General features: G+C 45.3%; 1 protein-coding gene across 1 annotated transcript in view; it reads left to right on the top strand.

Annotated features, from left to right (window-relative positions):
* The first annotated feature begins 15,136 nt into the window (after positions 1-15,136).
* Positions 15,137-16,675, top strand: part of Nlrc5 (NLR family CARD domain containing 5) — a 61,623-nt gene continuing 60,084 nt past the window's right edge. The window contains exon 1 of the mRNA XM_051201894.1: positions 15,137-15,306. The gene's annotated coding sequence lies outside the window, so the exon portion shown is untranslated. The remainder of the gene's footprint in view (positions 15,307-16,675) is intronic.

Genomic DNA, 16,675 nt, shown 5'->3' with positions numbered 1-16,675 from the left:
CAATTATGAAGAAGCAACAAAATAATTTTATGGTCAGAGGTCACCACATGAGGAATTGTATTAAAGGGTCACAGCTTTAGGAAGGTTGAAAGCCACTTCTCTAAGAAACAGCTATTAAGTTTACTGTGAGACAAGTAAACTTAACTTTTAAAAAATGCATGTGTGTATGCATTTGTGGATCCATGTGTTCATATGTGTGCAGGTGTGTACGTGTGTTTGTGCCTGCATGTAGAGGTCAGACGGTAAACTGGATTATCCACAGAAATGCAGTCTACCTCTTGTGAGCCCAGGTCTCTCACCAACTAGGATAGACTGTGTGGCGGTGAGCCCAGGCATCTTCCCTCAGCCTTCACGGCCTGAGCCCACTCTGTCCCTTTTCCCTTCTGCCCTTGGATTGCAGAGCAAGAGTCTGACACCAGAAGCAACCAGGAGCACGGGGAGGGGTCTTGAAAGCCCCTAGCAGCAAAAGTGCTTCAGGGGCTGGAGAGATTGTTCAGCCATTAAGAGCTCTTGCTGTTCTTGCAGAGGGCCCAGGGTTGGCTCAAGCACCTGCTTGGTGGCTCACAACTGCCCCTAACTCCAATTCCAGGAGACCCAAGACCATCTTCTGTTCTCTGAGGGCACCAGGTATGCACACAGCATACACACACACAAACACACACACACACACACACACAGAGGCAAAACACCCATACACATAAAATAAAAATAAATCTTAGAAAAGGAAGAGTGTGCCAGCCTCAGATGTCTAGGGAATTCCAGGTTTTACAGTGTTGTCCTCTAGCTGGGCGTTGGTGGGGCATGCCTTAATCCTAGCACTCAGAAGGCAGAGGCAGGCGGATCTCTGTGAGTTTGAGGCCAGCCTCGTCCTCAGAACTAGTTTCAGGACAGGCTCCAAAGCAATACAGAGAAACCCTGTCTCAAAAAAACAAAACAAACAAACAAAAACAAAACAAAACAAAAACCAACATGTTGTCCTCTGGGGCAGCCATACCAGTTAGAAGCCACAGGGATTCTCTCTTAAGAAAAAGCTTAAGGCCTTCCCTTAATGCCACAGAGCAAAACACTGGAGTTTGCCACCCTGGCAGCCCCTCTCCCCTGTCCAGACATGTTCAAGTCACTAAAGGCATTGTGGAAGTCCTTTAGAGTGTCACTCTCACAATGCCCACCCTATCTAGGACACTGGAGCACATCCTTGAGCCATAATGGAAAGTAGATGTAGCCCTAGTATCCTTCTCAGTCATTGCAGAACAGCTCTCCAGGCCTGTTCAGGGTGGGGGGGCACTTACAAGTCACCAAAAGGTGTCAAGAGAGAAAGTAGCAGAATTAATGGCAGCCCGAAGAGCAAATAGCCAGACTCTCTCACAAACCGACTCCCCACCCCACTCTGCATGGGTTGGCGTCTAACAATCAGAACAACTGTGGCTGAGGCCAGACACTGGCAGACCTGATTAGAATCTATTGCCTGGAAGCTGTGCCTTCTGCTCCTTCTAGGCAGCAAACAGTGCTTCCCCCGGCCCTGGCTCTGGCCCTGACATTCTATCTTACCATCTCAGCTGCTGGTCGTAGGGTGAGTTGAGACTAAGGCCTTGGGTAGATGAGTGGGATGTTTTTGCCTTCCTACCTCCTTGGGGTGTGGGAACCCAGTTGTCTTACAGTCACTGAAGGGATGCTTTTTTTTTTTTTAAAGGTTTATTTGTTTAAAGTATACGAGTGCACTATCTGCACATACAACTTTATGCTGGAAGAGGGCATCAGGTCCCACTATAGATGGCTTTGAGCCACCATGTGGTTGCTGGCAATTGAATTCAGGATCTCTGGAAGAGCAGCCATGGCTCTTAATGCCTGAGCCACCTATCCAGCCCTGCCCCCAAGGAACACTTTTATCTGTAAGTCCCCAGTAAACTGTGTCCATCCAGGCCTGAGTCTCTTCACCTTCCTTCAGTTTCCTAGCACCTTGGGGCAGTTCTCCAAAGCAGATAACCATGCAAGCTTCGCCAGAAAAGGACTGCATGCACTTTGGCCAAAGGAAACTGGTGTTGATGGAGGTCTCAGGCCATTGCTTGGAAATGAAAAGTTTTTCCCTGGGGAGATGTGAGCAACATCTATCACTTTCTCCTCAGGTCCTAATTACAAACCAAAATACCGTTTCACCACAGTCTACCCTAGAGAACCGAGCTTATTGGGCTTACTTACAGAGCACTGGTGACCCCAAAGTGGCTGCCCTGCCTAGTCTTCACCTAACATGGATGGTGGCTTCCCCATAGCTGCATAGGGGAAGCCTTTTCCCCTACTTCTCCCCAGTATATATACTCTTGTCCCTTCTAGAGACCTCAGGCAACTACAGCAGAATTGTCTGCAAGTGGCTGGGAGGAGTGGCCAGAAACTCGGGCAAGAGTCCAATGACTCTCCCCGGGTCCTTCTGATCTCATGAAGATGGCAGTACTTTGGTTTATAGGATAATGACCTATAACACAGGCTGAACACAGGGTGAGTCTGGGAAAATAGTTCTCCCAGAACCCTTCTTGTCAGGCCTCAAGCCACAACAGTGGAAAGGGTGCTAGCCAAGTTCCAGTTCTCATTGCCACATGACCTTAGCTCTCACTTGAGCTCTCTGGATCTTCTCTCTGTACCTAATGAGATGTTAACCTCTGTCCTGTCCCCTCGTGGGGCTTTGTGGCTTTTAGTGCATCTAAACATGGCCTGAGTTTGTCTCTCTGGCTAATTGTCTGTGTCCACTGATACCCCTCTGTCAGCACGGAAGGGTCTAGGTCCAGCAACACATAAGTATTGGAAGAATATGAACTGAGCCCCACTGTTGGACTCTAATTCCTCTCACACATACAGCTGATGGCCCACCATGTACCACAGGTCAGGACACCACCCTCTGACAATAGGAAACAGAGGCTGGCAAAAATCAAGGCATCTGTTAGAGGTGAGCCAGGCAGGGATGGGAAAGCTAGGAGTCACACCCAAGTAATCACTGCAAAATAATGCCACCTATTTCTGCCTATCAAAACCTTTTTACATTTCTGGCGTGGTCCTGGGAAGAAGGAGGCTAGAGGTCACAGGAATTCAAGACCCAAAGAAAGGAACAGAAATACATACAAGGGCTTCTTAAAAGTTTTGGTTGCAGGCTACATCTGCGAGAACTGATGGGCCTCCATTCTCACAGGAATGAGAAGGTGCTACCATCATTGTCTGCCACCAGACAGATGCCAGAGCTGAGACCCAGGGAGTCAAGAATTTTGGTCTAGCTCAGTGGTTCTCAACCTATGGGTTGCGACCCCTTGAGGTTGAACGACCTTTTCACAGGACTCACATCAGGTATCCTGCATATCAGATGTGTATATTATGATTCACAACAGTATCAAAATTACAGTTATGAAGTAGCACAGAAATAATTTTATGGTTGGGCTCTGCACAACATGAGGAATTGTATTAAAAGGTAGCAGCATTAAGAAGACTAAGAACTATTGCTCAAGTCTGATGTGGCCAGCACTAAAAAAAGAACTTGAGCCTGAGATGTTGGGGTCATGGTTGTGCTCCTGACCCTATCATCAGGGTTCATGTGACATCCTTGTCTTGCCATTCCTCCCCAGAGCATTCTGGGAGAGTTGCATCATTGGGGATGTCACAAATATTCCCCATATGGAAAACAGAACCATCCTCAGGAGAAGTCTGGCCTCCTAGGACAAGGACAAGGGGCAGGGCAGGGTGTAGTCCTTGGAACAGAGCCAGGAGCAGTGGCTTTCGAGGACTGACCCTGGCCCTGTAATCCCTTCCTCACCGCCCACCTCTTCCCATCCCCCGTCTGCTCTGCCTCTGCGCTGCAACTTTCTTTGTAGACTAACTAGACAACCCTTGCACCTAAGTCTTGTGGCTCCTCAAGACCTGGCAGAGACACAGCTGAAGACCTGGCTCCTCAAGACCTGGCAGAGACACAGCTGAAGACCATGCTGTCCAGGTCAGGACTCGGGTGATGAACACTTGTCATCCTGCAGCGCACTGGAGCCAGGACTCAGGAGCCTAGACCCAATTCCACGAAGTTTTACTCAGTGGCTCCTCCTGCCTTCCAAAGAACGACTATGCGGGTCCCGCGGCGCCCTGGCCCCACCCGCAGCCCCGCAGATGCCCACCTTTCCCTGCCTTGCTGACAGGCACAGAAGCGCGCCCCAACGTCTTTGGCCACGATAGCCAAGATGCAGTGGGTTCCGGGCACCCTCCCCGAGTGCCTTGGGGCTGGCACTTTGAATCCACGTGATTTCTCGGCAGCGCGGCGGGTTCCATGAACAAGCGAACAGCAATAGCTCTGGGCGGCCACTTTCAGTTTCGTGCAGAGCGCGGTGGAGCAGGAGCCCAGTTGGTGAGTTACCTGCCCAGGTGGGGGCGCGGATGGAGATTATGGGTTCGGATTCTGAGCTGAGAGGGAGGAAGGGGTGCCAGAGGACAAGTAGACGGACACATAGACAGATGCGTGGCTTAGCAAATGCAGTAGGTCACTTGGCAGTTTGGGGGCTATAGAAAGTGGCAAGTTGGGGAGTAACTCAGTTTGGGGAGTATGCTGTATGTCTGTGCACCCCTTATTCTGGTGCCCCCATCCACTAGAGCCATCCTTTCTTGTTTTTTTTTTTTTCAACTTCCATTGCTTTGTTAATAATCACAGAAGTCCCCCTGTTTGTTACACATGATTCTGAATTTCCAGCCTTAAAAAATAAAAATTCATTATACAGTAGTAGAAGAAATGAAGTTTGGCTGAGCCATAACAACGTGCTGTTTATTTAGAAGAAAACCTCCTCATGCCATTCTCCCAACAGTTGCCAACCTCGGGTTTGTTGCCATCAGTTTTGTTATGAAACAAATACCCGATAAAGAATCTCAACAAATATTTCAGAGTGTATGAAAAGACAGGAATCTGTTAAAAAAAAAAAAAGAATATTGCATTAAAAAACTATTCTTTAATGTCATCATTTCTATTTCTATTGATCACTGAAACTCATCAGTCACAAGGGTAGGCCTGAGTAATCTTTTGTTTCTGACCTCCCTCCCACGTTGCCATGTGGGTTTCAAACCACTTTCTCACTCAGAAAAGCCAGAGTTGGGAGTTGGGGTAGTGGCCATTTGGGAGGTCCTGGAGACCCCTGGTCTTCAGTACTGTTTGCATGCATTGTTGGGATTCTTCTGAAAGGGGATGGGTGGAAAGGTTGTATAAAAGCTATTTTGAAAATTGACTTCCACGATTGGGGAAAAGGCCAGGGAATGGTAAAACGGTGGGTGTAGCCATGCCAAAGTCTGAGACACTTTCTCTCTAAGGGACAGAGAGACCTGGAAAACCATCAGGTTCTAGCTCAATGGTAGGTCAGACCCTGCGTTGAGTCCTCAGCACCCCAAAATAACACACCTGGCCTGATCTGCCACCAGAGAATAGGGCAAGGTGACTGCTGGTGACTTGATGTTCATGTGGCCCCAGCTGTGTACTTCAGAGTTTATGCCTTCCTGCCCCACCTGTCCTGGAGTGGGGACCTCCTGGGGTGCTCAGCACTGTGCCTTGTGTACTTGCTGGATGACCATGGGTTAATGACTGCTTCTCTCTGAAGCTTGATTTCCCATAATGGATAGTTCAAACTTTGTCATGTGGATTGAAAGAGACAAAGTAGAAAGAGCGCTTGACCACAAGAGCAAGGAGCCTTGGGTCCTAAGGGGACAAATGCAGAAGCTTAGGGAATGCCAGTCTGCTTAGTGTAAGGTCCTATCAACCCTGAATGCATGGGTCCACCTATTCTCAGAAGTTAAGTGTGATCAGGCCTAGTTAGCACTTGGCAGGAAAAGCCTGCTTGGACTTGTCCCCCAACTAGCTAGAGAGCATCAGGGCCTGGCCAGTGTCCTTATACCCTAGCACACCTCCCTCTCTCCTCATCTGTTATGATGTGTGTTGGACCCCCTAAGGAAGACATGAAGTACTGACCTCCACTGCCTCTGAATATGACCTTATTTGGACATAAGGTGGCTGCAGACAGTTGAGATGAGGTTGCAGGGTGGGCCCAGTATGACTTCTGCCTGGCAATACAGATCATCACGTCAAAACAGCCACAAGTTGAGAAATGCCAAAAGTCCAAATAACTGCTTGAACTGGAAGAAGGAGGGCTCCTTTTCTAGGGCCTGCTGAGGGGCCTCTGCCTGCTCCTGGGTACAGACTTTCCAGACTTGGTTACCAAGCATCTCAACATCTCTCCTCTACCACATGCAGAGGACTGGGCCAAGGAAGTGCAGACACTTAAGAAGTTTTAGGAGGAATGTGTGTCTTAGAGGTCAAGAGTTTGCCTGGCTTGCAGAAGACTCTGGGTTCTATTCTTACCACAGGAGACAAACAAAAAACTTCTTTGTAGGTGCACTCAGGGTGCAAAGCATGGTCTCTCTTTACCAGATCTGTTTCTGAGAGTGCAGCTGATAGCTGGAACTAATTCTGCAGAAGAAACATAATTTAGAAGCAAGACAGAATAGATCCCACTGGCTGCTGGTGCACTAGGCTCCGAGAGCAGGCTCTCTTCCTGCACAGCCCCTGAGAATCCTGTGTAGATCAGGCCGAAGCGGGTGTTGCTGATAACTGTGGGACTTGTCACCCATAAATGGGTGTGATTATGTAACTTGAATGTTTGCTCCAGTTTCTAGGTCCCTGGAAGCTGGTAGAGTTGACATGGCCCGGTTCTTCTCTTTAGGGGACCCTGGGTCTCACATTCTGTGATCTCAGAGATGGGGTTAGGGGGCTCAGTTTTTCTGGTCACCTGTGACTGCAGACTCTTCGCCTCTCTGTCATTGTCTCCAACTGAGGCATGGACATACCCACTTCTCTGGGTTAGGAGGCCAGAGGAAACCCAATTTAACTGGTTCTTCCTTTTGAAGCCTGATGGACCAACCCAGGTGCTGCTTCCAATAATTCCTCTGTAACTCCTCCCAGCATACTGTTCTCCACAGTGCCTTTGGCCGCCCTGTCTGGCGCTGTTGACGTGGTGAAAGTCAGTTACATGGAGCTGACATGCAGAGGCACTCAAGCACTAGGTTTTTCCATGTATGCATCCATACTTGAATGGACTCAGATATTTTTTAAAAAGTGAAATCTCACTTGTTAAACTAAATAATATGAACGGCATGGTGACACACACCCAGTTCTTAGGAGGCCGAGGCAGAAGGCTTATCAGAGGTGGGGTACAGCCTGACCTATGCAGTGAGACCCTGTTGTCAACTTTTTAAAAATAAATAATTTAATTTAATTAAGTAACTAATACATTCATATTGTAAAAAGGTAAAAATGCAGTGAATCAGATACTTTCTCTGAAGACAGCCAGTGGCATTGGGTTTCTGTGTCTTCTTCTGGAGTCTAACAGACAAGGGTATCCAGTGTTTTCCCTGCACAGTCAGTTTCATTAAAAAGACTTTGATTATACACACACACACATATACACAAATATACAGCATATACATAGGTACTTCCATGCCCATATACACACATGCACACATGTATTCCCTCTCTCATGATGAGAGTGTACACAAATTTTATTTTTGTTTAATGCAGTAAATAATTTTATTTCCTTTCTATATATTCATTATTTTGGTGCTAGGGATCAAACACAAGGCCTTGAGCATGACAAGGGAGTTGTTTTCCACTGAATCATGTTTCCAGCTCTCTTTATGGCTGTATATTCTTTGTGAATAGAGAGACTTGTTTATACAAGTATACCCTGTACTTTGGCCACATCTATATAATAAATGCATAAAATAGTATGTGTATTACTTTATATGTCTATGAAAAATGCAGGATCCACAAATGAAAGAAAGCAGTCAATATCTGTCTCCCCGAGTCTGTCTTGTGTTCTTTTAATCTGCCGATCTCCAGTCGTGCCTATTTTCTTGCACTACACATGGTATGTGTGTATGTCTGGGGTCTGTGAGTTTGCAGTCCTTCAGGGGTACAGGAAGTGGAACCGCTGGGTCACATGGAAATCCTACTTTTAGGTTTGGTTTTTATTTTGTTTTGTTTTGTTTTTGAAGCACCTCTGTATTAATTTTTATGCTGGCTAAATTAAATTGCATTTTCAGTGACTACACACACACATACACACACATGAATATATATATATTCTTGAATCCTCAACAACACTTGATGTTTTCTGAATGATAGCCATTCTGATTGGGGTGAGATGGAATTCATTGTTGTTCTGTTTCAATTCTGATGGCTAAGGAATTGAACCTCTTTTGAATGTTCATTTGTCTTTTGTTCTTCGGCTTCTGGAACTGTGATCATTTCCTGAGCATGTTGTTTAGCTTTCTAGTATTTATGTTTTTGAGTTCTTTATATTTTCTAGCTATTAATCAGATGCCACTTGTACAGATGACAAAGCTTGTCTCCTCTTTTTTTGTTTGTTTGTTTTGCTGTTTTCTTAACCTAATTGCTTTTATATTTCGTATGGTCCTATTTTTCAGTTCCTAGTATTGATTCTCATGCTATCAGAATTCCTTTCAGAAAGTCTTTGCCCAAAGCTGAATCTTAAAGTGTTTGGTTTGTGTTTTCTCTAGTCATTTCAGAGTTCAGTTCTTACATTAAAGTCTTTGTTCCAATTTTAACTGATTTTTGCAAAGGAAGAGATAACTATCCAGTATCATCCTTCTCTATGTGGAGATCCAGCACCATTTGTGCATGAGTCTGTTTTCATTCTAACATATGTTTATGGCATGAAACATTTTTAAAAAATCATGTTGTGTGATTTGTTTTTTGATCCTCTATTTCATTCATTGGTGTGTGTGTGTGTGTGTGTGTGTGTGTGTGTGTGTGTGTGTAGTCCCATGCTGTTTTGTTATGGTGGCTCCATAGTGCACATTGAAATCAGGTGTGTGATGCCTTTAGTTCATTCATTTTGCTCAGGATTGCTTTGGCTCTTGGGGATCTTTTGTAAATCCAAAATTTTATAACTTTTTTTCTTAGTTCTGTGAAGAAAGTTAGCAGAATTTTGATGAGGATTGCATTGACTGTGTAGATTATTCTCAGTAATATAGACACCTCCCAATATTAATCCTACCAATCCACAAGCATGAGCAGTCTTTCCATAGTCTACTGTCTTTGATTTCTTTCTTTAGTATTTTCAAATTATCAGCATAGAAGCCTTTATTCCACTGTCTTGGCTAGATTTATTCTAAAGTTTTATTTTAAAAGCGATTGTAAATGGGATTTTTAAAAATTTTCTTTCTCAGCATGTTCATTATTGAATACAAATTCTGCTGACTTCTTTGTCATTTTGCATCCTGCCACTTTACCCATTATGTATCGGTTCTAAGAGCTTTCTGATGTGTTTGGTAGGACACTTGTACATGACTTCATGTCATCTTCAAATTGGGATGGTTTTGACTTCTTTTTTCTTATTTTTATCCCTTTTTTCTTTCTCTTGTCTTATTGTTCCAGCTAAGACTTCCAGTACTATGTAGACTTAGAGTGGAGAAAGTGAACACCCTTATCCTGTTCCTGGCTTTAATAGAAATATTTTGAATTTGTCATATAATGTTGGCTGTAGGGTTGTCATATATAATCATTATTATGCTGAGATATGTTTCTTGCATTCCTAATTTCATGTTTTTTTTTTTATCATGAAGTGATGTTGGATCTGTTAAAGGCTTTTTCTCTATGTATTGATAGAATCCTGGAATTTCTTCCCTTGAGACTATGGCTGTATTAAATTTATTGATTGTATATGTTGAACCATCACTGTGTGCTTGAGTGAGGGCAACTTGATCATGGTGAATGTGCTTTTTGATATGTTGCTAACTTTGCTTGCTAGCATTTGTTGAGAAATTTTGTACCTATGTTCATTAGAGAGATTAGCCCATATGTTTCTTTTCTATTCTGTGTTTATATAAATTTGGTATCCAAGGACTATTTGGCTTTTAGCCTTATATTTTGAGACAGGGTCTTCTAAGGTTCCTGTATGGTTTTGTTTGTTTGTTTATTTGTTTGTTTGTTTGGGTACTGAGAATTGAACCTAGGTCCTCATCTATGCTATGCAAGTTCTTTGCCTCTGATCCACAGCCCAACTTCATGCATCATTTTATTTGTGCATGTGTGTGTGCCCATGCATGTGTGTGTGTTGATACTGGCTTCTAAAAATGCATTTGGAAGTGTTCTTCCCCTTGCTGTTTTATGGAGTGTTTTGAGGAGTGTTTGTTCTTTAAAGGTCTGGTAGACTGCAGCAGTGAATCCCTCTGAGTCTATGGTTTTTTGTTATTGTTTTGTTGTTGTTGTTTTTAGTTGAGCAACTTAAATATATATTCATTCGTATTTGTTTTGTGTTTAACTGAATGAGTCTTTGGTGGATATAATGTTATTATTGTTATAATTTTTGTGTGTGTCCATGCATGTGCAAACGTATGCACTCACGTGTATACCCTGTAAGCACAGATGCCCTTGGGATCTAGAAGAAGGCATCAGATCCTTTAGAGATAAGAGTTCCAAGCATCTGTGAGACACCCTACAGGGTGCTGGGAACTGAACTCAGCTCCTGTGCAAGAGCATCGAGTGCTCTTACCCACAGAGCTGTCTCTCCAGTTCCCTAATCCACTTCCTAACATAGTTTTTCTCTTTTCCATAGTCTCATGAGTATGTTATTTCTCTCTCAGTGTATAGAATTCCTCAAGTGTCTTCTGCAGTGCTTGTGTGATGTTCATGAATTCCTTTAGTGTTTGCTATACACGGTTTTTCTTTGTATTTCTCCATCAATTTTGAAGGAGAGTTTTGCAGGGTGTAATAATCTGGTCTGGTAGTAATAGTTTTGCAAAGCTTAAACTACACCTCTCCATGTCCTCCTGGCTTTTAGAGTTTCTGTTCAGAAATATCCTGTTATTCTAGTGGTCTGCCTTTTTATATGGCTTGATGATGTTCTCTGCGGCTACCACTGTTTTAACTATACTATGATGTGGGAAGGTTTTTCTACCTGAGTGTGGAGTGGTTTCTCTTCCTAGATTTTCTGCTTTGATTTTTTTTTTGTGGGCTTATTTTCTTTAAAAAAAAAAAAAAAGAATCCTTTATTTATTATAATTGTGGGTGCATGCCATAGCATGTGTGTGGAGGGCAGAGGACAGCTTTGTGGAATTGGTCCTTTGCTTCCACCGTTAAGTGGGTTTTGAGGATCGAACTCAGTTAATCAGACTTGTGCAGCACGTGCCTCTATTTTTTAAAAGAACATTCTTATTAGCATATTGTAATTATACATAATAATGAGTTTTATTAGAGCATATTCATACATGTATATAGTGTATTTTGGGCACACATACATTATCTTTTATTTCCCTTCAACCCATTAATCTCTTTCTACTTCCCAATTAGCCCGTGTGTGTGTGTGTGTGTGTATGTGTGTATGTGTGTGTGTGTGTGTGTGTGCGTGTGTGTGTGTGCTTGAGTTTCATCAGGGTTGTTTGCAGAAGTATGTACAGTAGCACTTATCAGTGTCTATGCCTCTGAAGAAAATGTCTTCTCCACCCCTCTGCCATTCACTCAGGGAGGGGCGGGGCGGCATCAACAGCACTCCTCCACCCCCTACTTCCTCTGACTCTTACATTCTTTCCACTTCTTCTGTCACAATACTCCCTAAGCCTTCCAGGGCATGTCCAGATGTCCCATGTATGGCTGGGCACTCAGCATCTAGTCCTGCTCAGAGCCTTGACCAATGAGTCTCTGCAGTCACCACTGACCACTGTAAAAAGGAAGTTCCTCTGACGCAAGCTGACAGACAGCAGCATTAATCTGATTGTGGGCTTTCATCTGGACTCCTGCATCCCTTCCTGAATGTTTGCCTTTTGAGTGTATTTCCTATGGTTTTTTTTTTTTTTTTTTTTTTTTTTTTTTTTTTTTTTTTTTTTTTTTTTTTGGCTTGTGAATCTAATTTTTTAATTACTGAAAGGCCGGAGGAAGTCTGTATTTGGGAGAAAGGCTGAATATAACCTTCTCATGAGGGCCCCTTGAACCATTTGGGAGAGGAGAGGCAGGGAACTGTGAACCACGGTGACTGGAGAATGGCAACAATGAGAACCAGGAAGGGGGAGCGGGAAGAAGAGAGTAAGAGGAAGATTGTTCCGAGTTAGCCTTTGTGCCACACTTGCTTCTGCTGGTGAATTTTTTGTGTGTAATTTTACAGAGGAGCAGCACAGCTGGGCAGTGTCATGACCCCTCGCCACAGGAGTTTCAGAGCCCTGTGGGGAAGCCACAGCCTCCTCAGAGTGGTAGTGTGGCAGGTGGCTCCTTTTCCAGTGCATTGTCCCTCTCAGGGAAGGCAGATGCTCCCCGCTGACATCCAGACATAGATAAGGTTGCTGGCAGCCAGAGCTCCATTCTGATGATGGAGTCCTTCCTCAGGCTCCTTCTTTGTTTCTATTTTTGTTTTCTTGGTTTTTGGGGGTTTGTTGTTGTTGTTGAGACAGGGATTTTCTGTGTAGCCCTGGCTGTCCTGGAATTCGCTCTGTAGTCCAGGCTGGCCTTTAATTCATATAGATCCACCTGCCTCTGCCTCCTGAGTGCTGGGATTAAAGGTGTGCACTACCACACCTGGCTCCTCAGGCTCGCACGTGCGTGCGTGCGTGCGTGCGTGCGTGCGTGCGTGCGTGCGTGTGTGTGTGTGTCTGTGTGTGTGTCTGTGTGTGTATTTAAAATTGAAACAAGCTTGTTTTACATATCAGTCCCAGTTCCTGCACCCTCCCATCCTCCCCTGTTCCCTCCACCAACCCCCATCCCATCCCCTTTCTGCTCCCCAGGGAAGGTGAGGCCTTCCATGGGAAGTCTTCAAAGTCTGTCATATCATTTGGAGCAGGGCCCAGCTCCACCCTCCCCCCATGTGTCTAGACTGAAGGAGTAACCCTCTATGTGGGATGGGCTCCCAATGTCCATTCTTATACTAGGGATAAATTCTGATCCACTACCAGAGCCCCCATAGACTGCCCAATCTTCCCAACTAACACCACATTCAAGGGATCTGGGTCGGTCCTATGCTGGTTTCCCAGCTATGAGACTGAGGTCCATGAGCTTCCCCTTGTTCAGCAGGGTTTTTCAGCCTCCTCAGGCTCATTCTTAAGATATACTTCTCAAGGCAGAGGTTGGCCTTTATTTTGAAAATGTTTGAAGCAATGTTGCTAAACCCTTAAGATTGTATCATTGTAGCATTACCCATCTCATCGGCAGAAGATGGAGCCAACCCCCTCCCATGCATTAGTGGCCTCAGGGTCTTGTGCTGGGAAAGAAACAGTGGCTGTTTTATGTCCTCTCACTGAGATGGACAGGTCAGAGGTCCTCTAGCTAAGGACTCACCCAGAAGGTGTCTACTCAGTGAGCTTAGGAGGCCTGGGGATGGGGTTTTGGGTTAAATCAAATTGTAAAGAAAAAAAAAATCCTAAAGAAAAAAATCCTTCTCTTTTCAGTTCCTATGTCCCGTGCCCTGATTAGTCACAGAGAAACTTCTCAGCCAGGTGTCAGGGTGTCTGTGAAGTGCAATAGTCACAATCACATGGGCAGTCAGACCTCAGGTCAGAGCTGGGATCAGCAACGCGCACTCCAATTCCACAGCCTCGCTTGGTTTGCTTCTGGGGGGTTTCTTTTAGGGAATTACTCCAGCCCCTGGCAAATAATACTTTTAAAAACTAAAGTTAAAAGTGAGATGGCTTCCAGACCTTTGAGAAGTAGTGCTCTGGTTGTCATATAAGGTAGTCTTCATATGACAAATGGTTCTAAAAAAATAAAAAAAAAAAAAGTCTAGGAAATTGCACACATCCTGGAAGGGCAGACTGTGGGGACATCTTGTTAGTTATTTCTGCAATTCATAGAACTTTCCAAATGAGTGAGGCTATGCCTGTAAGCAGAAAGTAATACAAATGTGCTAAAAGATGCATTTAGAGAGATCATTATATTTCCAGGAGCTGGCTTGTATGTCCACAGATGGTATACTATGTGTGTTTTTATACAGCATAGCTGATTTGTGGGTGTGGCATGCTAACAATATAGCTGTGTCCATCCATAATCCATCTCCTTCACAGTCAGAATGCCACAGCATGATAACAACCTTATTGTGGATGTCTGGGTTGCTCAAACATGGCTGCAGGAATCTACCTAGCCCAGAATCAGGTGCTTCAGTTTATTTGGAGCACTGTGACAAGGTCCCATAGCCCAGGTGGCTTTATATACCACCAGAATGTATTTATCATTGTCCAAGAGGCTGAAGTCTAAGGCTGTGATGCCAACATGGTGTGTTCTAGGAGTCTCTTCTCTGGGCTGTGGACTGCCAACTTACTTTTGTATGCTCATATGATGGAAAGAGTATTGTGTACATGCTGGGCATTTCAACAAGAAACAAATCCCACTCTTCAGTTCCCCACCCTTGTGAACTAATTACTCCACCCACATGACTTGGGAAATGATAGAAATATTATGTTCATAGTCCCATGTGCTCTAGCCATTTGGTGATGTCTTGCTTTCTGCCAAGTTACGTGGTGGGGTCCTAGAATGGACGTGTGTCTAGATGTTAAAGTGAGCCAGCAACCCTGCAGATGAACCTTTTTCTCACATCTGAACCGTTCCTTGCTCTCTGCCTAGCTTTCCACAGCAGGACTGGATTCTTCCGGTCAAGCTGACTCCCCACACTGGGAGCTAGGGAGGGGATTTCCAAACTTTAGTTTCAGTTTTGTTTGTGTGTGGTAATCTAGGCTCTGCCCACAGAACAGAACTTGACTGAGTCACCCTGTGGGGACCTAAGGCGTGAAAGAATAGGGACTAAAGCGGGCATCTCTCTTGGAGACACCCTTGGGGTCTTTATGTGGACATGGCTGCCCACATGGCCTTCTAGTCCCTAGGGCCTTGGGAGCCTCACAGAAGGTCGGCATAACCAGGGCTTACATTGCTGGAGGAACAGTGCTAGATATAGGGACAGAAAGAAAGAGAACCAGTCTCATCCCACCAGGAGTGGAGAACTGGTGCATCATGGGCTGGCATATTGGTCTCATATATGTTGGCTGGTGTAGCAGCCACCTGGGGACTTTCCACTGCTTGAACTCCACCCTTGACACTGCGTTGACATATAGCTCACCCCACCCCCATGTAATTCAAGTGCAGGTCCCTGTTCTGGAGGAACCAGGCAGAACCCACAGCTGAATGGTAGAGACCTCACCTCCACGTCTATCCACTGTGCCAGCCAGGCAGGAACCAGCACCCTGGTCCCAAAGAAAGACTCATCTGGATCCCCTAAGGGCCTCACTGGAAAGTCTGATCCCTGAGGAGGCAGCTCAATGGTATGTGGTCAGCTAGGAGCCAGATTCCCAGAGCTTTATTGATGGAAATAGTAGGTTGCAGCCCATGCCTGGGGTGATGCAGAACCTCTCTTCGGATGGCAACAGCTATCCAGAGCATTGTGAGGTGAGAAATGCCCGTAGCTTACAACTTTGAGGCTCCTTCTTTGGGGATGGGGTTGCCTTTCCTTCCTCGGTAGAACATGGTGACCTTATGGTTTACGTGTAGGGTTTGTTTTTCTTTTCTTTCATTGGTTGATTTGGGGGTTTTGGCTTTATCCACGTAGTGTATTATACTATGTAACCCAGGTTGTCCTCCCTCCTCCCCTTCCAACCCAAGGACTGAACCCAAATCCTCGTGCATACTAAGCAAGCACTCGGTGGCAGCTACATCCCCAGCCCTGTCATCAAAGTCATTTTTCTGTCGCAGGGTTCTTGCCTGGCTTGAGGTAACTTTTCTAAAGGGAACATCCACACACCTACACACATTATCATCACCCTACCTAAGTGTATGGATCAAAGATGTTTCTCCTAGCTTCTGTGCGTAAAGAGGAAAGGATTGCTGGCGCCTCCTCCCCGAAGCACCCTTCACCTTAGAGACCACAAGGGAGGGAGGATCAGGCCAGGCCTCACTGTGCCAACAGTGCCTTCCTCTCTTAGGACCTCACTTTCCTAACTGTGCACCTCACAGCCAGGGCACTTCCAGCTCGGTCACCCCTTTGATTCTCCAGTGTCGAACAGCATTAGCCACCATTGGGGAAGGCTGAGCTTGAAGGAAGGGTACTGAGGGGACTGGCTGGCCTCTGTGGCATGAGTTCATGAGACTTCTCTACCCGATCTTCAGAAACTAACCCCAGCAACACTTTTCTGCTGAGGTACTTCTGTCCAAGTGGCCATAGCCATGACTAGAGGTGGCTTTCTGGCTTGGAATTGTGACCCAGTGACAGAGACCATTGTCCATGCCTGCCATGTCCACGGCACTGGGCTGATGTTGTCTGCATTTGTCTCTGAATGATGACCTGTAGTGATGGTCTCACCTCACTAGAGAGACCTGATGCCTTAAGTCCTGCCTAGAAACAGTGACTGACATGGATTTCAAGGAGCCTGGCTGGACCAGTCACCCACACCCTGACACAGAGTCAAGTTTTCTCCCAAACCGCTCTTCTGCAACTACCCCATCCTGTTTACCTCACCCTTAATAAGCAACTTCCATAAGGACCTGTCATGGGCTCTGCTTGTAGGAACTTACCTGACCTAGAACATTCCTAGTGTGCAGAATAAGAAACTGAAATTCCAAGAAGCTGAGTAACCCATGAAGTCTCACAGCTGGTGTCTACCAGACAGAAGTCCAGGCCAGTATTGCATACCATAA

The sequence above is a fragment of the Phodopus roborovskii genome, unplaced genomic scaffold (assembly GCF_943737965.1).
Source record: "Phodopus roborovskii unplaced genomic scaffold, PHOROB, whole genome shotgun sequence".
In the NCBI taxonomy this organism is placed as follows: domain Eukaryota; kingdom Metazoa; phylum Chordata; class Mammalia; order Rodentia; family Cricetidae; genus Phodopus; species Phodopus roborovskii.
The sequence above is the reverse complement of the archived record's forward strand: the minus strand, read 5'-3'. Positions and strand labels throughout refer to the sequence as shown.